A 23,642-nucleotide genomic window follows, 5' to 3' on the forward strand; every position below is an offset into this window, starting at 1 on the left:
CCATGGCGGAAGCCCATCAATCAAAGCAAGTCACATGGCTAAGCTCAAAGTCAAGAGGTGGAAAGTACTCTTTGCCCACCATGAGGCCATGGTAGACCCCAAGGCCATTGGGCTGTAGAACAGACAGCAGAGTGGAGAACCAGAACCGATAATTCAATTCACCTCATTTATTTTAACAGGTGAGCAAAGCAATTTGCATGACAGCAAGATGTTGCTAAGGAAGACAAAAGATAGAAGCAACTGCCTACCTTGCCAACCACATGCCTTCACAGAGGAGGTGACGTCGGTGCTGGGTCTTGAAAGGTGGGGTTTCCCAGGTGGAGAGAGAGCATGTGCAAAGGTCCAGTGGCACAAAAGGCCCCTGTGGGCTCAGAGAAAAGGAAAAAGCTTAGTGCTGCTGATGTGTAGAGGGGTGCATGTGCTTGCAGGTGGGTGGGGAGGGTATGGGGTAGGGAGTTGGGTGCAGTAGAGAGAGATGAACCCAGAAAGTTGCCAGTAATGAAAATAACTAAGGTCATTAATGGGCAGGGAAGTGTCTGGTCAGGCTTGGGTTTTCAGATAATGATTCTGGCTGCAAAGTGGAGACCAGAGAAGAGGAACAATTAAAATAATTAACATGTGTAGGTTTTTCCTTAAAAAAAAAAAAAAGAAAAAGAAAAAGCCAGGCATTTTACATGCCTAATTAGAACCTCACAGCAACCGAGTGAAATAGGCATTATTGGCCGGGCGCGGTGACTCACGCCTGTAATCCCAGCACTTTGGGAGGCCGAGGTGGGCAGATCACTAGGTCAGGAGATCGAGGCCATCCTGGCTAACACGGTGAAACCCCGTCTCTACTAAAAAAATACAAAAAATTAGCCGGGCATGGTGGCAGGCGCCTGAAGTCCCAGCTACTTGGGAGGCTGAGGCAGGAGAATGGCATGAACCTGGGAGGTGGAGCTTGCAGTGAGCCGAGATCGAGCCACTGCACTCCAGCCTGGGCGACAGAGCGAGACTCCCTCTCAAAAAAAAAAAGAAATAGGCATTATTAATTTTAATTTTAGCATAAAAAGAAATATATTTGCATTCATTTAAAAATCTTTCCTCTTGTCTTCTTTTAGCTCCCAAGCTGGGAGCTCACTGTGCTCACCCTCAGGGAATGCTGACTTTTTTCTTTTTTTTTTGAGACAGAGTCTCATTCTCTCATCCAGGCTGGAGTGCAGTGGTGCGATCTCAGCTCACTGCAACCTCTGCCTTCGGGGCTCAAGCAATTCTCCTGCCTCAGCCTCCCCAGTAGCTGGGATTACAGGCATGCGCCACCACGCCTGGCTAATTTTTGTATTTTTAGTAGAGACGGAGTTTCACCATGTTGGCCAGGCTGGTCTCGAACTCCTGACCTCAGATGATCTGCCTGCCTCGGACTCCCAAAGTGCTGGGTTTATAGGTGTGAACCACCGCACCCAGCCAGAACTTTTAGTGTTGTTGTTTGCTCCTGAAGCACAGAGGTTGATGTTCTCATCCCCATTCCCCAGATGAGGAAAACTGAGCCCTGGAGAGCCTGAGGAACATGCCCAGCGTCTCAAGTGAGGAAATGGTGGGCTAGGATCCAAACCCGGGAGGTGGGGAGCTGGCCACTGGGGCACAGCGCCTCCCTATAGGGTGAGTCCAGAGCCCCCAACCAAAATGGCGGATGGGCTGCAGGAGAAAGGAGGGACTGATGTGGCTTCTACCTGCGTCAAGTGGACCAGGTGTGGGACCAGTTTCAGGGGAGCAGGAAGGGAAGAGAGGAGTCAAGAATCCTCGACCGGCTGGGCGTGGTGGCTCACGCCTGTAATTCCAGCACTTTGGGAGGCCGAGGTGGGCAGATCACGAGGTCAGGAGTTCGAGACCAGCCTGACCAACATGGTGAAACCCCATCTCTACTAAAAATACAAAAATTAGCCGGGCGTGGTGGCACTTGCCTGTAGTCCCAGCTACTCAGGAGGCTGGGGCAGGAGAATCGCTTGAATCTGGGAGGCGGAGGTTGCAGTGAGCTGAGATCACGCCACTGCACTCCAGCCTGGGTAACAGGGCGAGACCCTATCTCAAAAAAAAAAAGGAGTCCTCGACCATGCCATATGCTTCCAGTTACAGAATATTCTAGAACAGGCAAGCAAGTCTACAGCAAAGCAACAGAAAGCAGATCCATGGTTGCTGGGGGAGGTGGGACGCAGATGGGCGTGATGGGAACATTCTGTATCATGGTGGTAGTTGGGCGGGTATAGACATCTGTTCCTCATCCAGCTGTCCACTTAAATGGGTACACGTGCTTGTGTATAAACCCCACCCCCTGTAAGGTTGATGTTAAAAATGCTTCTGAGGCCTCCTATTGGTGACATTGCTCAGGTCGGTGGACGTCAGGGGATCCTGTTTCTTAGAACACAGGGATGTCTTTCCGTCATTTGAATTTCTGGCTAGCCGACCTTTTTCCTCCTCAGCTGGAGCCCCTACCTGCCTCGGGGGACTAGGAAAGCTTAGCAGAACCTCAGCAAGAAAGCAACTTGTTTAGCTTTTAGAGTTCTCAGTGAGACCAGAGCCCTGGGAAGGAATGGAGAGGGGAACGGGGTTGCCCACATCCTTTGCACCCCTTTTGCATCAAGAGTCAGGCCCGTGGTCCTTGGCAAACTAACGCAGGAACCGAAAACCAAATACCGCACGTTCTCACTGATAAGTGGAAGTTAAACGATGAGAAGACATGGGCGCATAGAAGGGAACACCACCCACTGGGGCCTGTCGGAGGGTGGAGGGTGGGAGCGGGGAGGGGATCAGGAGAAGAACTCATGGATACTGGGCTTAATACCTGAGTGACGAGATAGTCTGTACAACAAACCCTCGTGACACACGTTTACCTAAGTAACAAACCTGCACATCCTGCACATGTACCCTGGAAGTTAAAAGTTTTTTTTTAAAAAAACAATTGTTTTACAAAGTCAGTGAAAAAAGGGCCAGGCGCGGTGGCTCACGCCTGTAATCCCAGCACTTTGGGAGGCCGAAGCAGGCGGATCATGAGGTCAGTAGATCGAGACCATCCTGGCTAACACGGTGAAACCCTGTCTCTACTAAAAATACAAAAAAATTAGCCAGCCATGGTGGCGGGTGCCTGTAGTCCCAGCTACTCCGGAGGCTGAGGCAGGAGAGTGGCGTGGACCCAGGAGGCGGAGCTTACAGTGAGCCAAGATTGCACCACTGCACTCCAGCCTGGGCGACAGAGCGAGACTCCGTCTCAAAACAAAAACAAAAAGAAAAACAAAAACAAAAAAACAACAAAGTCAGTGAAAAATTTAAAAGAAAAAAAAAGGTCAGGCCTATTGAACTTCAAACTTATTATCAGCCAGAGGGGATGGAAAACCCAGTGCCTCATGGAAGGAACACCCCAAACATAAGAAGGTGGAAAATCCTCCCTCCCAGCTCCAGCAAGGTGAGCGGACAGGAGAAAAAGAGCTTCTGCCCCTGGTCGGGACCCTGGAGTCAAGGGAGGAGGCAGATTAAGGAGGAGGCTGAGAGCGAACGTGTTACGAGGCAGCTCCCTCCAGTGCAAGGTGGAGGACAGCCCTCGTGCACAGTGGAGCAGCCCCAGCCTGGGTGACTCCCCAAGCCCTGTAGGCCGATGTGGCCTGATATGTCCAAGCTTGCTGGAGTGGGTTAACTGGTGGCCCCCAGAATGATATATCCAAGCCCTGATGCCCAGAACCCGTGAATGTGACCTTATTTGGAAAAAGAATCTGGCTGGGCACGGTGGTTCATGCCTGTAATCCCAGCACTTTGAGAGGCCGACACAGGTGAATCATCTGAGGTCAGGAGTTCGAGATCAGCCTGGCCAACATGGTGAAACCCCACCTCTACTAAAAATACAAAAGTTAGCCGGACTTGGTGGTGCACATTTGTAATCCCAGCTACTCGGGAGGCTGAGGCACGAGAATCGCTTGAACCCAGGAGGCTGAGGTTGCAGTGACCCGAGATCACACCACTGCACTCTAACCTGGGTGATGGAGCAATACTACATCTCACATAAATAAATAAATTAATTAAAAGGCTGGCTGCGATGGCTCACGCCTGTAATCCCAGCACTTTGGGAGGCCGAAGTGAGTGGACCACAAGGTCAAGAGATCGAGATCATCCTGGCCAACATGGTGAAACCCCGCCTCTACTAAAAATACAAAAATTAGCTGGGCGTGGTGGCACATGCCTGTAGTCCGAGCTATTCGGGAGGCTGAGGCAGGAGAATCACTTGAACCTGGGAGGCGGAGGTTGCAGTGAGCCGAGATCAGGCCACTGCACTCCATCCTGGCAACAGAGTGAGACTCTGTCTCAAAAAAAAAAAAAACAAGAAAAAGAAAAAGTATCTTTGCTGTAATCAATAGAAGGTCTTGAGATGAGGCCATCCTGGATGACCATGTGTGCCCTAAGTGCAACCATGAATGTCCGTATAAGAAGAGAATAAGGCTACGCGAGGACAGAGGCAGCGATGGGAGTGATGCGGCCACAAGCCAAGGAACACCTGGGGCCCCTGGAAGCTGGAAGAGGCCGGAAGGATCTTCCCTCTCTCCGCTCTGCAGACGCTTTGATTTCAGACCTCTGGCCTCCGGAACCGGGAGAGAACACATCTCTATTGTTAGCCACCCAGTTTGCAGCAGTTTGTTAGGACAGCCCTGGGAAATTAATCAGGGCTCCTGTCATGTAAAAAGATCGGTGGGTGGGCTCCGTCTTTGCCTCTCTGCAAAACCATGAAGTCCCTAAACTTCCTTCCCACTCATCTAGGGGGAGAGGAGAGGAAGGAGGGAAAGAGCGAGGGCCCTGAGTGGCTCTGAGTGCACATGGGTGGGCTAGTTGCTGCAGAGACCGCTGCAAATTAACAGAGATGATATAGAGAGACTGAGGCTGAGCATGGTGGCTCACGCCTGTAAGCAGCACTTTGGGAGGCAGAGGCAGGCGGATCACTTGAGGTCAGGAGTTTGAAACCAGCCTGGCCAACATGGTGAAACCCCATCTCTACTAAAAATACAAAAATTAGCCAGGCATGGTGGTACAAGCCTGTAATCCCAGTACTTTGGGAGTCTGAGGCAGGCAGATCGCTTGACATCAGGGGTTTGAAACCAGTCTGGCCAACATGATGAAACCCCGTCTCTACTAAAAATACAAAAATTAGCCGGGCATGGTGGCACATGCCTGTAATCCCAAATACTGGGGAGGCTGAGGCAGGAGAATCACTTGAGCCCCGAAGGCGGAGGTTGCAGTGAGCTGAGATTGCACCACTGCACTCCAGTCTGGGCGACAGAGTGAGGCTCCGACTCAGAAAAAAAAAAAAAGAAACCAAGAGATGTCCTGTTGTCAAGGTTAAGTACTACCCCACCCCTCAACTGCCCTGTTAGGGAAAATAAGGAAGTTGCATTTTCAGACACCCAAGTGGGACCCGCCGAGATTAAAAATGCAAGAAGCAGCGGTTCACAGGATGCCGAGGATGACTGGACTTCCTGTCCACCCCCTGGGCCTGGCCAGAGCTTCTGCAGGCACTTCAGGCTCCCCTGATGGTGGCGGTGATACCGTGGGTGCTCGGGAACAGTGGGAATGCAGTGACACCACTCGGGCTAGAGAACCCCCCGGAGGCTCTTGCATGGGTGGTCCTGGGCCATGCACAGCCTGGAACTGGCCACTGTCCAATTTTGCATCTGGGAAGTGTTCATCGATTGCTACAAAAATAATCAGGTCGAACGCAGGCCATTTCCGGTAAAGAGGCTCTAGGGAAGCACCTTCAGGCCAGATGACTCAGGACTGTGCGGAGCGTGTGTGGTCTGGGAGCCGGCTGCCTGCCGGGCCCGGGTGCTCCGCAGGGAAACAGTTGGCTGCCTGAGGGCTCATTCATGGCTGTTTCCCCTGGAAGGGCGGCGCAGGAGCCCGGTTCTGCAGCCCTGCCGACGCCGTGTCACAGACACAGCTCTTCATGGATCCATCTGGTTTCCCATGGCTGCGGTAACAAGTGACCACAAGGTTGGCAGCTGGAAACAGCTTAAGTATCCCATCTTACGGTTCTGGAGGTCAGAAGTCTGAGATCGGCATCCCTGGGCTAAAGTCAAGGTGTGGGCAGGGCTGGTTGCTCCTGGAACCTTCAGGGGAGAATCGTCTCCTTGACTTTTCCAGCTTCTAGAGGCTGCCTGTACTCCTGGGCTCATGGCCCCTTCGTCCATCCTCAGAGTGCATCACTCCAACCTCGGCTTCTGTCATCACAGCACCTTCTCTTCTGACGCTGACCCTCTGGCCTCCCTCTTACAAGGGAGGCTTGTGATTCCGTGGGGGCCACAGGAGAATTCAGGCCGCTCTTCCCATGTCACCGCCCTTAGCGGAATCACGTCTGCAGAGGCCCCCTTACAATGAGTGCTGGGTCCAATAGCATTTCCCAAAAATCCATGTCCACCTGGGACCTCAGAATGGGACCTTATTTGGAGCTAGGGTCTCTGCAGATGTAATCACATTAAGATGATGTCACACTCAACTAGGATGGGCCCTAATCTAGTGTCCGATGTCTTCATAAGAAGAGGAAAGTTTGGACACAGATGCACCGGGAAGGTGGCCATGTGAAGAGGAAGTCGGAGATTGGAATGGCCACAGACGGGACATGAGGCGTTGCCGGCCACCAGAAGCTGAGACATGTGTAGATGGGTCCTCCCTAGGCCCTTCGGGAAGAGCATGGCCCCTTCGACACCTTGACCTTGGACTCCTGGCCTCCAGGACTGTGGGAAAATGCATTTGCGTTGTTTGAAGCCCCCTGTTTCTGGTACTTAGTTACAGCAGCCCTAGGAGCAAATGCACCGTGTAAGGGCACATTTGCAAGCTCCAGGAGTCAGGAACAGGCCTAGACGGGGTGCCATTATTCAGCCCTCCACAGACCCTTAGCAGGGCGGAGAAATGGGCCAAGTCCCTGTCAAGGAAGAGCTGGAGAGTGGAGAGGGTGCCTGGAAGGGTGTCAGAGTGGCGTGGCTCTGCAGAACAGGGCCTGTCACAGGGCAGGTGCTCAAGCCCATGTGGATAAGGTGCGTAAGTTGAGACTGTCACATGCGAAGGTGGCCTCTGCTGCCAGGCGGGCCATGAGACTTTTTTTTTTTTTTTTTTTTTTAGACAGAGTCTTGCTCTGTTACCCAGGCTGGAGTGCAGTGGTGTGATCTCGGCTCACTGCAATCTCTGCCTCCTGGGCTCAAGTGATTTTCCCATCTCACCTCAGCCTCCCAAGTAGCCGGGAATACAGGCATGCACCACCATGCCCGGCTAATTTTTTATTTTTTGTAGGGATGAGCGTCTTGCTATGTCGCTCAGGCTGGTCTTGAACTCCTGGCCTCAAGTGATCCTCTTGCCTTGGCCTCCCAAAGTGCTGGGACTATAGGCGTGCACCACTGCACCCGGCCTGAGACCTTTTCTTTCTTTCTTTTCTTTTCCTTTTCTTTTTTTAATTGAGGCGGAGGTTCTCTCTTGTTGCCCAGGCTGGAGTGCAATTGAGCAATCTCGGGTCACTGCAACCTCCACCTCCCAGATTCTCCTGCCTCAGCCTCCGAAGTAGCTGGGATAACAATCATGCGCCACCACGCCCAGCTAAGGTTTTTTATTTTTAGTAGAGACGGGTTTTCACCATGTTGGCCAGGTGGGTCTTGAACCCCTGACCTCAAGTGATCTGCCCTCTTCGGCCTCCCAAAGTGCTGGGATTACAGGCGTGAACCACTGCACCCGGCCTGAGACCATTTTTTAAAAGTGTACATAGACTCCAACTGGGTGAGCTAATGGAACCACCTCAGTATTCCAGAGCAAGACACAGAAGGACGCTGAGGGAGGGACTGACCCTGGGACACTGGGATCCCAAATCCCTGGTCCTCTTGGTGCCTGCCTTCAACACACCTGCCTCTCCTCATGTGGGCTAACCTGGCATCTGACTCTGTTTCAGACACTTACTTCTTCCCTGTTCCTAGAGCACTGGATGGCCACACCCTCCTGCAGAGACAAACCTTTCTACTGCTCCATCCCCGCTCCAGGCTCCAACCCTGCGCTCCACCCAGAGGGGATGCTGGGAGGGATAGCTCTTCCTCCATGGGCCAGCCCTTAGCTCTGCGGGGGCAGGTGCTCTGTGTCCTCACTTCCCTAAGTGGACACATCTCTGTGGTTTTCATCTGTCCCAATTCCTGTACCACCCCAAGTACCAAGTGCCAGCTCATGGTGGAGGTCAGCGTAGGGTGGAGGCTGGGTGCCATGCCCCGTTATTGTCTATCCTGGCAATAAAAATCCAATTGTTGTTAATATCAGTGATAATTAATCTTTAGTTAAACCTTAATATTTACTATGTGCGCAAGCATTTACCTATTTTATTTTAATTCGTTGTACTGGGTTGGATGTTGGCCACCCAAAATTCGTGTCCACTTGGATCCTCAGAAGGTGGTTTTGGAAATAGGGTCCTTGCAGATATATTTAGTTAAGGTGAAGTCACACTGGAATTGGGTAGGCCCTAATGATTTATGTGTCTATAAGAGAAGATACAGGCCAGGCACAGTGGCTCACGCCTGTAATCCCAGCACTTTGGGAGGCCGAGGTGGGCGGATCACCTGAGGTCAGGAGTTCGAGACCAGCCTGACTAACATGGAGAAACCCCGTCTCTACTAAAAATACAAAATTAGCTGGGTGTGGTGGTGCATGCCTGTAATCCCAGCTACTCGGGAGGCTGAGGCAGGAGAATTGCTTGAACCCGGGAGGCGGAGGTTGCTGTGAGCTGAGATTGTACCATTGCACTCCAGCCTGGGCAAGAAGAGCAAGACTCTGTCTCAAAAAAAAAAAAAAAAAAAAAAAAAAAAAAAAAAAAAGAAGACACACAGACACACACGGGGAGAGAAATGCAGTGACCATGGGGGCAGAGACTGGAGTGGTGCAGCCAGAAGCCAGGGAACTCCAGGGACCTCCAGGGGTCTCCAGGGACCTCCAGAGACCTCCAGGGACCTCCAGGGGTCTCCAGGAATCTCCAGAGACCTCCAGGGAGCTCCAGGGGTCTCCAGGGACCTCCAGGGACCTCCAGGGATCTCCAGAGACCTCCAGGGACCTCCAGGGGTCTCCAGGGACCTCCAGGGGTCTCCAGGGGTCTCCAGGGACCTCCAGGGAGGCTGGCAGAGGCAGGGAGGACCCTCCTCTAGAGCCTTCAGAGGGAGCACAGCCCTGGCGGCATCTTGACATCACTTCTGGCCTTCAGAACTACGAGTGAATATATTTCTGCTGGTTTAATTCACCCAGTTGGGGATAATTCGTATGGCAGTCCTGAGAAAGGAATGCTGTCATTTACCTGCTTATCAAGCTTTGACCAGAAACTCTACTTATTTGAATTTTTTTTCTGGGGTGGGGGTGAGTGGGGCAACCCATGGCAGGGTGATAGCAGTCATAGTGTTTATAGAGACCACAGTGTTGACGACTTGGAGAGCAAAGATGGAGGGGAGATTACTAATGACGAGAACTTCCGATAGTGAGCCCACCTGGCACGCAGTGTTAGGAAGGGGTCTTATTATCATTCCCACTTTACAGATGCAACACTGAGGTGCAGAGACGCCAAGGCACGTCTCCAGGGTCTCAAGCCAGGAGGTGTTGGAGCTGGGGTTCACGCCCAACAGGGGACCTGGGGACCCAGCGTGGGTACTGCTGAGTCCTTGCCAGGGTCTTGGCAGGATAAGTTTCCATTCTGTTCTGGCCTGGTGTGGAGGGATCTGGGCTCACACAGGATCCAGCACACACCCTGAAGCCGGGGACACCATCTGCAGGACCTGCAGCATCCAGAGGCCTGCCTTCTTCCTGGCCTGACAGGTTTAGAATCTTCCAGAAACCGCACCCTGGAGGTGAAGCCCAGGACGCCGTCTCCTCTGGAGAAGCCTCCTGACTGTCCTCCAGGGGAGAAAGTGGTCACAGCCGCAGCATTTGCCAAAGGAGCCGCCCAGGGGATATTTTTCTGAGGAATTCCCGCTCCAGGTCATCACCCTGCTTCTCTGACTCCTAAGCTTGGATGATGAAGAAATGAAAGGGGCAGGAGCTCAGGGGATGGTGGGAACCCAGGTATGCTTTGGGTATGAGCTTGGGCTGTCCAGGGGTGGTGGTTACAAAGCGGCCTGGGCAAAATGTCTCTTACGACATCGTGCAGTAGAGCCCCCAGCTTCTCGTAGAGATGCAATCATCCTTCCGTTCTGTGGTTTTCCCCCAAGGTTGAAGAGGTGCCAGATGGAGGATTCAAAGGAAAGAAAGCCCAGATGCAATAACAAAAAAGAAACTCCCTTGTTCTAACATTAGGTCTATTTTCACTTTTCTTTTCCACTCTGTTGCCCAGGCTAGAGTGCAGTGGATCATGGCTCAGTGCAGCCTCAACCTCTCAGCCTCAAGCAATCCTCCCACCTCAGCCTTCCAAGTAGCTGGGAAGACCGAAAGGAATGCTGTCATTTACCTGGAAACAGGTGCATGTCACCACGTCCAGCTAATTTCTTTTGTGTAGAGGTGGGGTCTCGCTGTATTGCCCAGGCTGTTCTTGAACTTCTGGCCTCAAGTGATCTTCCTGCCTCAGCCTCCCAAAGTGCTGGGATTCCAGGTGTGAGCCACCCTGCCTGGCCTGTTTTCACTTTTAAACTAAAGGCGTATCAGGTTTAGCCACTGTGGGTAACAAACACCATTCCCCTTCTCCCTCACCTAAATGGGGATATAAATGTATCTCTCCTTTATGTAGAAGAAGTCTGACCTAGGCAGTGGGACTGGTATAGAGACCTACAGTGTCAGGGATTCAAGACCCACCATTTGTGCCTTCTGTTCCAAAGGCACCTCATGGGCCAATGTGGCTGCTTTGCTCCAGCCATCATACCCTCATTCCAGGTAGGAAGGAGGAAGGAGAACATGAAGGACACACCTCCTCCTCCCTTTAAAGAGATGTCCTAGAAGTCATACACAACTGTCCCACTCACTTCTCTTTGTCTAAAACTTATTTCTATGGACAGGAGAAGTTGCAAGGCAGGCAGGGGAGTATCATCTTTAGTTGAGTGACAGTGCACACATTTAGAAGTCAGGAATCTTCCTATTATTAAGGAAGAAAGCAGATAAGATATCGGGAGGCAACTTGAGCCATCTGTGCCACTGCTGGGGACTTTTGTGGTAGAAGGGACCTGGCCCTGAGATGGAGACTTGGGAAGCTGGCGTTAGAGTCCCAGGGCAGCCACCAACTGCCACCCTGGGTGTTGATGACTTGGCAGCCTCATCACTTTTTTAGATCTTTCCTTGGCTTCAGAGGAAGGATTTACGAGCATTCCAGGATAATTTTTTATACTATTGAAACCATAAAAGCTTTTCCATCCTAAGCCTTGTGGCTAAAGCCTCCATGAATATTCCAGTACTTTCTAACCAAAGAATTCAAGAGGACACCTCCCTTCTGACCACCTCATTGCCTGAGCAGGTGTCCATCTCCAGCAGAAAGCTCACAATTGGAACTCAGGACATGAATAGATTCAGGGGGTGCTGGGAGAGAAAGGCCTGCACCTGACCTACAAGTAATGAATGACCACATGACAGAATTGTGAAAAGGTCGGGTTTTGGAGCCTGCTGGGTTCATTCCCTCGGTGACTCTTGCTGTGCCGTCCTTGGCACTTGTTTGATGCGTTGGAACCCCGGTTTTCTCCTTGACTAAATGGGGATCCTGCAGACCCCACCTCATCGCGTTGACATGAGGATGGGATGTAGGATTCCTGTAAAGCTTCCATAGGTGATGAACTTGCCATTCCCAGTTCCCTCCCGTGTGTTACTCAGGCAGTGAGTGGCACACGGAGGGTGTAGGCTGTCCTGGTGTCCCCGAGACAGCCTCAGCAGGCCTGTGTATCTGCTTCTCCCTGAGCTGCACACTCAATGAAGCCTCTCTGGGTGAAGCCATTCTCTGGGCAGCCCGGGGCTCGCCAGGTGCCCACAGAGGAAGCATGCTGTTCAGGGGGATGGGATGTCATGCTCTTTGATGCCAGGAGCTCTTCCTCCAAGCCACCCTCACCACAGATCCCCCAGGATCTGTCCAAAATGGAAGTCTCGCCTTTCTGGGGCTCCTCATTCTGTTCCCCGTGGGTTGGAGTCTAAATTCCTTTGCAGGTTTCACTCTAGTGAAGGTTCAAGTCTAAAATGATTTGCAGGCATCCACCTCTCCAGCCTCGCCTCCATCCTGGGATTCTCACACACGCGCTTTCCTGCCTCCAACCTGCACACACCATCCTCTGCCCGGAGAGCCCTGAGCCTGTCTCCTGTGTGTCCTTCTAGATCCATCTATCTTGCCCTTCTCTCTGCCGAGCCCCCCTTCCTTGGGGGAGCTGCTCCTCCCTCACGCAGATTATGTGACCCTGGCAGGGAGCATGTCATGCAGGCTAGCCAGTCACAAGGTCCCTATCTCCTGGCCACAGCCATGGGCTTGTTCCAATGGCCGGATGTCTCAAGTTGGATTCCCTCCCAAACAGATTCTGAGACAGGATGTGGGTGCAAGTAGTTTACTTGAGAGATGATCCCAGGAAATACCGGGGGAGAGTGGGGATGTGAGCTAGGAAAGGCAGCCAATCAAGGGTGGACTATGGAGTCAGCCGCCAGTGGGGGCCCCTGGAGCTCAATCCCACAGGGGACTCTGGGAGCCACTGTGGAGCACACCTCAGGGTCCCCCAGAGAGGTGAGAAAGCTGGGACGTGAGTGCCCCTGTGCCTGTGAAATCATCGGTTGAGGCTGCTGCTGAGTGGCGTGACCCACGTTGATTCTAGCCTGCCACAAGTTCCCGTGCACAGAGAAAGCGCTCATGCCGAGGAACACATGTACTGGCGGTAGGAAGTGAGGGTGCGAGGACCAGGATGGGGCATGATATCATCTGCCAGAGAGGTCATGTGACCCAAGCCAGCCAATCAGTGCCTTTCCCTGGGATTTTTGTTTCTCGATTTGCAGCAAAGTTGGGTGGTGCCAGTCCTGCTGGTCGCAGGGCTGGAGAGGTTGAGTTGACAGCTGCCAGAGACCATCGTCTCTTCCTCCCAGAGTAACAGGAGGGAATATGGCCATGGCTAGGTAGAACCAGGAGGAGAGGGGAGCTGAGGAGAGGGCAGGAGACAATGGCTGTTGTGATTGAGGTCCTGGGCTGAACCTGAAGCCCATCCCTCCCCCTGGATACTTCTGTGACTGCGTTTAGCCTGAAGGACAGTGTCTGCCGGTCACCCAGGGTCCCTCCATCAAAATCTCTGTGTCACATCTGCCTTACTCATCTCTTTTCCCTCGTAATGCCCGGTCCAAAGAAAGTCCTCCATGAAGGTCATCAAAAAGAAGAAAAAAATGAACTCGCATTTCACAGCCCTCATCATTAATTTATTTTTAAAAATCTATTTACATTTTCTGCCTGTATTACTTCTTGTGGGGTAACACGAGTTGGATAAATTTGTTGTCGGCTGTTGGATGAATAATTTCCTTTAATTTGCCCTAAATTACCTAAACAGTAAGGGGGTGCCCATCATATTCTGGAATTTGGTGTTCACTTTTCCTACGTGACTCATAGTTTTTTATAGTTAACTAATACTGACCAGGTGTGGTGGCTCATGCCTGTAATCCCAGCACTTTGGGAGGCCGAGGTGAGAAGATTGCTTGAGCCCAGGAGGTCGAGGCTGCAGTGAGCCATGATTATGCCACTGTACTCCGCTTGGGTGACAGAGGGAGACCCTGTCTCAAATAGTAACAAATAATAATAATAAGACCACAGCTCAGTCTTTGGCTTCCCAAGCTCTCCTTGTAAAAAGTCATCTCCTCTATTGCTGCATAGACTTCCCTGGTTCCTTCCTATTTCTCTCCCACATTTGTCAGTGAGTTACCGAGCAGGCAGCAGATGCTCAACATATATTCACTGGCTAAATGGATGAATGCACGACAGCCTGTGAGAACAGCAGTAACTCCTGAGTCCCTCTTTGCAAACTTTGGGGTTGTTAACTTAGTTTGGGTTCCCAGAAGCAAACCTTGAGCTGAGGCTTTGAGGGCAGGTAGTCTGTTTGAGAGGTGCAAGAAACATAGGAAAGAGATGGGTAAATGATCCAGGGAAGGGAAGAGAGCTGATACAGTGTAGGTTATTAAGCCAGCTACCACATGGCCAATTGGAAAATCCCTCTGGAAAACTCCGGGAAACAGCTCTGAATCATCCCACCCAAGGACGAGAAATCTGGGGTATTTATATCCCCATCCCCATTTGCTGTTATCAGCCATTGTCCCAGGGGATATTAAATCCTAGGCACTCATGGGCCACCATGCTCATGTGCTGTGTGGGTTCTGATAGCTCAGGGACAGCCCTCCAGCAAAGACACAGGTGTGGCTGTTGGAAGTCAGGTTGGCCTTCACAGAGATGGCTGGGATCTGTGAGGACAGTCGGCTTCAGTCCTAGATGTAGATTATTTACCCAAAGCTGTTGTCCCACTAAATTTGGGGCTTTTTTCTGGATGTGTCTACAGACACTGCACAGACTCTGCTGTGATCAACCCCACCAGCCCACAGCACTATTTCATCATGCTTGTGCAGCCCGATAACATCCCTTGGTGTCACTCGGTTGAGCTGCAGGTGGACGTCTGCTCCCAACAGACAATTCGATTCTCCCTCTAGGAAGTTGAAGTGGGAGATGGTGAGGCACAGCCTGAGCTGGGCTCTGGGACAGAGGAGAGGTGACCCCCCAAGCTGACGGGATGGCCATGTCCACAGGGAATAGGCGAGGCCTGGCTGCAGAGGGAGACAGGAATCATGTCCAGAGAAGGAGGAAATAGACAGAAAGCACTGCCAGAGGGCCTGGTGCCTTTCCAGGACTCACTCTAGTTGTCTGAGAGTCTTACTTGCCTTGGGTTCCCAAATAACTCAGTATCCTCCCAAGCACCCAAGCAGTCCCCTTCTCTGCTTCAGCTAACTTGAGTGGATTTCTGTTACTTGCAACTCCAATTGATTAAGACCTCGCCCCCAGAGCTCCCCACTGTAGGGTTTCCACTGCCCCCAGAGAGTGGCCTGCCAGTGTAAGATGTACAAGGTGTCACCCTTGCCCCCTCCTCTCCAACAAGGCAGACAAGTGGGTCCCATGGAGAGCCTTGGAAGATCATGATTGGCACCTGTTAATACAGAGGTGGCACCATTTTTCCAAGTCTTCTGGAAAAGAGTTAGAAAAATGGCACCACATCACACATCACAAAATGGCACCCCTATGTCTCCTTGCCTCAAATTGTTAGTGGGTTTTTGTTTGTTTGTTTGTTTTGTTTTTCCTGTGAGACAGGGTCTGGCTTTGTTGCCCAGCCTGGAGTACAGAGTGCAGTGGTGCAATCACAGCTCACTGCAGCCTCGACCTCCTGAGCTCAAGCCGTCCTGCCACCTCAGCCTGCCAAGTAGCTGGGACTACAGGCACGCGCCACCATGCCTGGCTGATTTTTCTATTTTTTGTAGAGACGGGGTTTCGCCATGTTGCCCAGGCTTGTTAGTGGTCTTTGATGCCAAGTTGAGGGCTGGTGACATTCTGCAGCTGCTGAATGGGTGTGGCAGGAACAAATGAAAAGCTGGGACTCCCCGGCCTCTGCTCTTGATGTCCAGTTCATAGAGCCTCCAATAAAAATAAATGATGAATAAGAAATTGGTGTGAGGACAGGAGCCCTACAGCAATCACATCGAGAGGAAAGAACGACCTTGATCTTTACATCATGTAATTAAACATTTATGACCGCCGGCCCCACCCACCGTTCTGCAGACATGCATGCGGTCCTTCTGTCGGCCCATCTTGGTCCCGAGAGAGTGGGCAGAGGGCTGGGCTCTCCAGGGTGGCCCCACCAGGCTTTCCTGTTCGTTTTTCCAGGTTGGGCTTCATTGTGACCAGAAGGATGACTTTTTTCCTTTGTCTCAAACTGTCCATGACTTAACTCCCTGCCTGGGTAGCAAATAGGAGTCTTTGCTGGGATGTCCAAGGGTATCAGTGACCAGTCCCTTCCCAGGGGGCACTTGGGACGGGACTGGCCATCTTGCTCCTTTCCTTGGTACAAGTTGGTGCTCTCCCATCTGGGACTTCCCAGGGGTCCCCCTTGCCCATGAAACACCATTTTTTTTTTTTTTCAAATTCAAATGTTATTTTTTGGAAATTAGATTCTGAGATTGCAACATGATGGAAAAGTTGATCACCACTAAACTCCTCTCTCTCTCTTTGCTTTACTGGCTCTAATAATAACGGTATTAACTAACACTTTCTGTGTGTCAGGCCACGTATTACTTCCCATCTATTAACCATTTGTGCCCACAGAGAGAGACAGAGATGCCATTATTACCACATTCATTTCACAGATGGGGCATGGAACACAGCGACATTAAGTGACTTGCTCAAGGCCAACAACTTGGAAGTGGAGGAGCTGGGATTTGAACTGAGCCTGATGCCGGATGATGACACAAACCAGCAAGCTAAGGATTCAGTCTGCCCCGTGGGTGAGACTGCCCGGACAGCAATCGTAGCTTGCAGAGCAGTGGTCTCTGGTTGCAGCTCTGCCAATGGTGTCCTTGGAGCGTCTGGGCTGGGCTGGGTCTCCCCAGAGCCAACCTGGGCCGGTGAGGAGCCTACAGGGTTGCCATACAAAGGATCTGTAAGGAGATGAGGGTTGGATTAGCAAAGTGGCAAACATTTCACTATTGACAACTACCAACCCCCCTTCCACATGCTGGGCCTATGTAAAGGCTGATTCCGTGTAGCTTTCCTTCCTCTTTGCTGGAGTGGGGATGGAGTGGGGACCCAGTTTATTCCATTCCCCTGCACCCAAGGTTTCATGGTCACAGGCAACGGCAGCCACGTGGGTGGGAGTGTGAATTCAAATCCTGGCTCTTCTATTCAGAGGCTGTGTGGCCTCAGGGAAGTGACTTACACTCTCTGTGCTCAGTTCCGTCATTGAAAAAATGAGGCTAATAATAGTACCAGCCCGCAGGGTTGTTGGGGGTGGCAGGATTTGGCAGTAGAATGCTTTGGGGTCAGATACTCAGAGGCATCTGTTTTGTTGTCGTTGTTTGTTTGTTTTGTTTTGTTTTGAAATAGGGTCTTGCTGTGTCACCCAGGCTGGGATGCAGTGGCCCGATTTCAGCTCACTGCAACCTCCGCCTCCCAGGTTCAGGCAATCCTCCCACCTCAGCCTCCTGAGTGGCTGGAACCACAGGCATATGCCACCATGCTGGCTAACTTTTGTAGCAACTGGATTTCATCATGTTGCAGGCTGGTCCTGAACTCAAGCCACCTGCCTGGGCCTCCCAAAGTGCTGGGATTACAGGCCTGAGCCATCGTGCCAGGCCTCCAAAGGCATCTGCTAACACAGATCTCTTCTCCCCTTGGGTTTGTCTTTTGTCAATCCAAGGACTGTTGTTCTGGAACAGTCTTATTCACTACTGAGCCCTCCAGTGCTTGAAACAGAGCCCAGCACATAGTAGGTGCTTAATTATTGGATGACTGCATGCCAGTTGAGTGCATCTGAAGAATGATGCTTCAAAGACTGAGAAAAGTAAAACAAAAAGAGGAAAAAAAGATAACAGAAAACATCTGCATTATTATCTTTTTGAGATGGAGTTTTGTTCTTGTCTCCCAGGCTAGAGTGCAATGGCGCCATCTCAGCTCACTGCAACCTCTGCCTCTCAGGTTCGAGCGATTCTCCTGCCTCAGCCTCCCAAGTAGCTGGGACTACAGGCATGCACCACCATGCCCGGCTAATTTTTGTATTTTTAGTAGAGACAGTGTCACCATGTTGGCCAGGCTGGTTTCGAACTCCTGATCTCAGGTGATCCGCCCGCCTCAAACTCCCAAAGTGCTGGGATTACAGGTGTGAGCCACCGCGCCCGGCCAATCTACATTATTCTGTATCTGCATTTGAGCCGCACCAAAATCTTAGGCAAGCCTTCCCCGTTTGAGTCCGCGTCACGCAGGCAGCCTTCCATAGTCCTTGTTCCACCCATTCCCCATCCTTGTTTCTCCCACGTGCCCTAGCTCGTGGGGGCCCCAGACTCTGAGATCCCGGAGGTGTCTTGTTTGTGCCTGCTGTATAGCACAGGGCCCGGCACAGAGCGACTCGATGGGTATTTGGGGAATGAGTTAATGCTGGAGGAGCTAATTCCGGTGTCTTGGTGCGGAGATGAGCAGTGCGGACAGGCCCCCTCCTGCCCTTGGGCCCCAGCACCTTACCGCGCAGTGCCTGCATACCCGTCCACATTTTGTGACTGAGGGGGGAGCACGGGGGAGTCCCTTAGCTCTTAAGGAACGTGGATTTACCTGTTTCAAAGGTGATTTCGTCTGGCTCTAAATTGATTTCCGTATATACCTGCACAGGTTAAGAATGCTAAATGCCTCCGGGCAAAAGAGATATGAACATGCTGCACTGCTCCTAGCTACGGGACTTGGGGCACGCTCTTCTCCAAGCCTCAGCTACTGGATCTGTGAAATGGGGTGATTTCCACCTCCCTGGATTCCTGGGAACGCGTCCTGCGGTCGTTGAAGGTAAAGTGCGGAGCCTGGATCCCCGCGCTAGCGCCCCCATCCGGAAACAAGTCTCCCTTTCTTCGTCTGCAAATTGGGAAGAGGGGGCCTAAGTTTTCTAAGCACGTGTAGAGGGTGGGAGTCACCTCAGTAACTGTGTACTCTGCACCGCGCCACAGTTCACAGCGCCCAGCCCTTGCGGATTTCATTTGCTAAAACCCTGGGAGGTCGCCTCCTTATTCCTATTTTCCAGTTGAGCTGCAGAGAGCTGGGGTTTGGTAAATTTGCAAGCCCCTTGTGGGAAGCGCTTGGCACCGCGCCAGGCGCATAGTAAGCGCTCAATAAAAACTATACTTGTGTGGCCAGTGGCGAGGGAGCTGAGCGTCTCCTTGTCCCTAGCCGGCCCTGGAGGCCAGCGGCCCCGCCTTCCTCGCCCACCCGGCGCCCGCGCCTCAGCTGCCCCCCGCCTCCTTCAGCCCGCTGAGCCTGCGGGGCGGGGCCGGGGGCGGGGCCGGTGATGCTCGGTCCTACCAGCGCCGCCAGCCATCTGGGGGCGTGGCCTCCGGGCTCCGGGGAGCCTACAAGAGGCGGTGCGCTGAGCCCCGGCACCCACTCGCATCCCAGGGCGTCTCCGGCTGCTCCCATTGAGCTGTCTGCTCGCTGTGCCCGCTGTGCCTGCTGTGCCCGCGCTGTCGCCGCTGCTACCGCGTCTGCTGGACGCGGGAGACGCCAGCGAGCTGGTGATTGGAGCCCTGCGGAGGTAAGTGTGATTTCCATGCCTCTCCGTTTTGCAAACTGTTACCCCCCCACGAGAAGATGGAATAACTAGGACAGATGCCACCTCGCAGGGCTGACTGTGTGCGGGCACCACACCGAGTGCTCTGCTTGCATAGCGGAACACAGCTTTGCGACATGCCCTTTTGCAGATGGAGAAACTGAGGCTCAGCGAGAACAACTCATTTGCCCAGGACCTCACAGCCAGGACTCCAGGGAGCCAGGATTCAACGCCGATCTGAGCGCAGAATCCTGCTGCTTAGAGGCTGTTTACTCTCTTGCCTTCCTTGTGCAGTTCACTAGCATTTGTTGCATTCCTGTGTTCGTAGTGGGTGTCAATAACTGGAAAGCTGATGGCATGGATATGGCAGGCATTAGAATGTGTCCTACTCATGTCTGGAGAACCAGGGTGATCTAGTGGCATGTGCATTCAGCTGCACTTTAGAGGGCCACGCCCCTCTGTGATTTCATTTGCAAGGTAGCCTTCTTCCCATATTTCAGGTGAAGATGCTGAGGGTCAGAGAGGTGAAGTAAGTTGTCCGGGCAGAGCCAGGGCTGGAACCCAGCTCTGTCTGTCTCCAGAGCTTCAAATGGATGTGTAGAGACTTGGGGCCATGTCAGGGTTCTGCAGTCTGGGGGAACACGTTTCTGGGTTTCTTTAGCCAGAGCGGGCACCTGCATAACTCCTGCGTGGGGAGAGTTACCCTGGAAGCGGAGGGCTCACTCTGGAGTGTGGGGGAGATCGGTCGTCCCACGTGGACAGAGCCAGGGCTAGTCCCTCATGTGCTGCAGACCCAGAGCCTCCCTTGCTAAGGCTGGGCTGGTGGACAAGCCAGGGAGGACTTCGCTGATGCCTGCTCATCGCAGTCCAACTTGAATTGGGCATCTCTCAGCCAAAATGTGAGTTGCTGCCCTGGCTGAGAGAAGCATCCCGTGCAAATGCCTGGCTTGCCTTGCAACCGAGAGTGGGGTTGTGAGTTTCCCCTTTGGGCCTTTGGACCTCTTGCCCTGGTAGAATGGGGTGAGCCTGCTTTCCCCATCCAGGGTCTGATGTCTGACAGTGAAGACAGCTTGCAGAACAGGACCGGGGCATGGTCCTTTCCAGTAGACTGAGGCCATGAGTTGTGACTGTCGGCTGTCCCAGGGCTCCTTGGGTTGTATGCACCTGATTTTCTGCTTCTGCCCCTGATCTGGCTGTTCCTACTCAGGAGAAGGGGTGGGTGTGTGACTGTGTTGCCTGTGCGGCAGGCACGCGGTCTGTGCCACGCAGTTTACCTGTATTGTCATCGCTGCAACACCCCGGGGAGTAGGCCTCTTGATGCCCACTTCACAGCTGAGGAAACTGAAGCTCAGCAAGGTGAAGTGCTTGCCTAAGATCCCCCAGCTGGTATGGAATGCTGTCACCCCCAGGTGGGTCCTATCTGCACTCTTGACCCTACTTTCTTTAAGACACTTCTCTGCCCACTGCCAACTCCACCCATGAACCTGACCTTCACACAGGTGATGTTTTGTCTTAGAGGGGCTCCAGTTAAAACCACTGGACAATGTACCCAGGGAGGAGAAACCAAGAGGGTGATTTTGATTTTTTCAGAGTCTCTTAAGATGTGAGAGTAGGAATAGTAATAATGCCATTTGTAATAATACAAGTAGCTGACATTTACATGATGCTTAGTACAGACCAGACATGCCCAGGGTTTCCATGGATGAGCTCACTGCCTGCTCTATGAGCTGGGCACTTTTTACAAGGAGTAAGTTGAGGCTCAGAATTATTAAGATGTGTGCCCAACATGACACAGCCGGAGCGGGGTAGAGCTGCCGTCCAGGCTGGGCCCTGCCCCAGATTCTGGGGGAAGGTGCCCATCTAATGACCAGCCACATGACTGTCCCAGCAGAGCTTGCTACTAGTTGAGGCTTTCTGTGCCATGTAGGAGTTTTTTTAACATTGGCAGGGATCTGGGTCCCTGGTCCCGGTTGGGGTGAGGCTGGAAGGGGATCAACTGACCCTGGGCTTGGGCTCAACATTGCTGACAGGTACTGAGAGCCCCGTCCCAGGACCCAGATCAGTGCTGGTTCTGAGTCCTGCCTCTGTCCTGGAGAGGAGACTTGGTTTGACTGGGAAGGCCTGAGCTAGGGAAGAAGACTGCGAGGTCTCTTAAAACCTCTGCACTTCATCCCTCAAAAGACCTCAAATTAAGTATGTGGCCCTTTGTAGGTTGCATTTGAAAGTTTTTGGAGGCAGGACCCTCTGACGTCTTTGGAGGTCAGAAAGTTTTTGGAGGCAGGGCACTGACCTCTTTGGCCTGTGGGAACTGGAATTTTCTTTCCTCTGTCACCAGCGTCATTTGCTGTGTGTGGGAGGTGCCTGCATGTCTGCCTGCGCCGGACTCAGGAGGCTTTTTCTTTCTTTTTCTTTTTTCTTCTTTTGCAAACGCACTGGTTTTTGATCAGTCCCAGATGTGCAAACCCAGGATCACTCAAAGGGGCTGACGGCTTGTCAGGAAAGGAAAATTCAATCTGGGCATATTTCACTTCGTCTTCAGTTCATTGAGTGGAACAGATGCTCAGACCTTCCAGGGACAGGGACCTAAAGCACGTTGTAAAGTCTTAAATAGAGCACGCTGAGTTCTGGGACAGGCAAGGGACAGGTAGATCTGGGTGGTGGTTAATAGGATGGGCCATGTTCTTTTTTCTTTTTCCTGAAAAGATGTATTGTGGTAAAAATACACATAAACATAAAATTTACCATTTAACCCATTTTGAAGTGTACAATTCAGTGGCATTTAGTACATTTGCAGTATTGTGCAGCCACCACCACTAATTCCAGAGCGTTTCATCATCTCGTAAGGAAACCCCAGGCCCATTAGGCATCATTCGCCATTCTCCTCCCTTCAGCCGCTCATCTCCTTTCTGTCTCTACGAACTTGCTTATTCTGGACATTTCATGTAAATGGAACCACACAATGTGTGGCCTTTTGTGTCTGACTCCTCTCACTCAGCATCATGTTTTCAAGGTTCATCCGTGTTGTAATGTGTATGAGACCTTCGTTCCTTTTTTATGGCTGAGTAATATTCCATTGTATTAATAGACCACGTTTTGTTTATTCATTCTTCCACTGAAGGAAATCTGGGCTGTTTCCACCTTTGGCTTTTACGGAGGCTTCTGCTGTGAACATTTGCGTACAAGGCTTTTTGAGGGCGGATGTTTTCATATCTCTTGAGTGTTTACCTGGGAGGGAATTGCTGGGTCATATGGTAACTTTATGTTTAACTTATTGAGGAGACTGTGGCCTCTTTTTTGACTTCCTTCTTGAAGCATCAACTCAGGTCATGTCATTCCAGAATGTGTTGCTGGCCTTCTCCATGGGTGCAGGGAAGCCCTGGCATTTGGCATTTGTGGGCAGTGTTGGCATGCCACCTGGGTCACAGCAGCAGCAGGCAGGGAATCCTGAGACATCGCCCTGGGGGAGCCCTGCCTTCTACCCCAGGCTGTGGAATGAGCGGTATTCTTGGACAAAGACCCCTCTTGCAAGGCTGCGAGGACATCGTGGTCCAGCCCGAGGGAGATTTATCTTTGATTGTCTTGAGTGCTGCGTCAGCTAAGACAAAAACCGCAGAGTCAGAGGGAAAAAAAAAATGTCCTGATGAGGATTGTGCAATTTCCGGACCATCATTTTTTAAAAATTATAAATTATGAAATCCCACATTTTCAATCCCAATTTCTGGAACGTGTTTTATTTTGAGCACAGAATGGCAACATCCCAGGAAAAAAAGTCATGCTCCCATTTTGCTTGTAATCAAGTGAGCTGGAACTGACCCTACCCCAGATGTTTTTTGAATAGGGAAAAGACTCAACTGGACCCCTCTAAGGACTGGGAGCTGGCATGGAGCTGGCATCTTCTGAGACTGACTTGAGAAGAGCCTGATAACGCCTAGAGGAAACAGGCAGGGTTTTGCGAGCAGGGGAAGATGATAGTGGGTGGGTGGGGAGCTGGCGAGGGTGCCCCAGGCAGAGGCACCGTGTGTGTGCAAAGGCCTGCAGGGGGAGAAGGGCCTGGGACTCTTGGAGAATGGCAGGAAGTTTGGTGTGCCTGTAGTCTACGAGCCAGGCTCAGGGCAGCAAAGGTCTGTCCTGCAGGTGTTGTGATGAGCTGTACCACTTAGTGGGCACCATCAAGATGAACAGAGAGTAACACGGTGGCACTGAGAACTTGAGAACAGCTCACTCTAGAATGAACTGTGTCCTCCAGAGTGTGCAGAGCCCATACCTAGGGGTCCCCAAGGTGACTGAGCACGTGCACAGATCCACCAGCAAATCCCCCCAGTCCAAGAGCTGTTCTTTCCATTCTCTGTTCTTCCGGTCCTTCTGCTT

At 51.9% G+C, this 23,642-nt stretch overlaps 1 protein-coding gene across 1 annotated transcript in view; it reads left to right on the plus strand.

Moving 5' to 3' along the window:
* Nucleotides 1–19,094: 19,094 nt before the first annotated feature.
* CRISPLD2 (cysteine rich secretory protein LCCL domain containing 2) overlaps nucleotides 19,095–23,642 on the plus strand; it is an 89,783-nt gene continuing 85,235 nt past the window's right edge. Inside the window, exon 1 of the mRNA XM_003820859.5 lies at nucleotides 19,095–19,259. The gene's annotated coding sequence lies outside the window, so the exon portion shown is untranslated. The remainder of the gene's footprint in view (nucleotides 19,260–23,642) is intronic.

The sequence above is a fragment of the Pan paniscus genome, chromosome 18 (assembly GCF_029289425.2).
Source record: "Pan paniscus chromosome 18, NHGRI_mPanPan1-v2.0_pri, whole genome shotgun sequence".
NCBI lineage: Eukaryota > Metazoa > Chordata > Mammalia > Primates > Hominidae > Pan > Pan paniscus.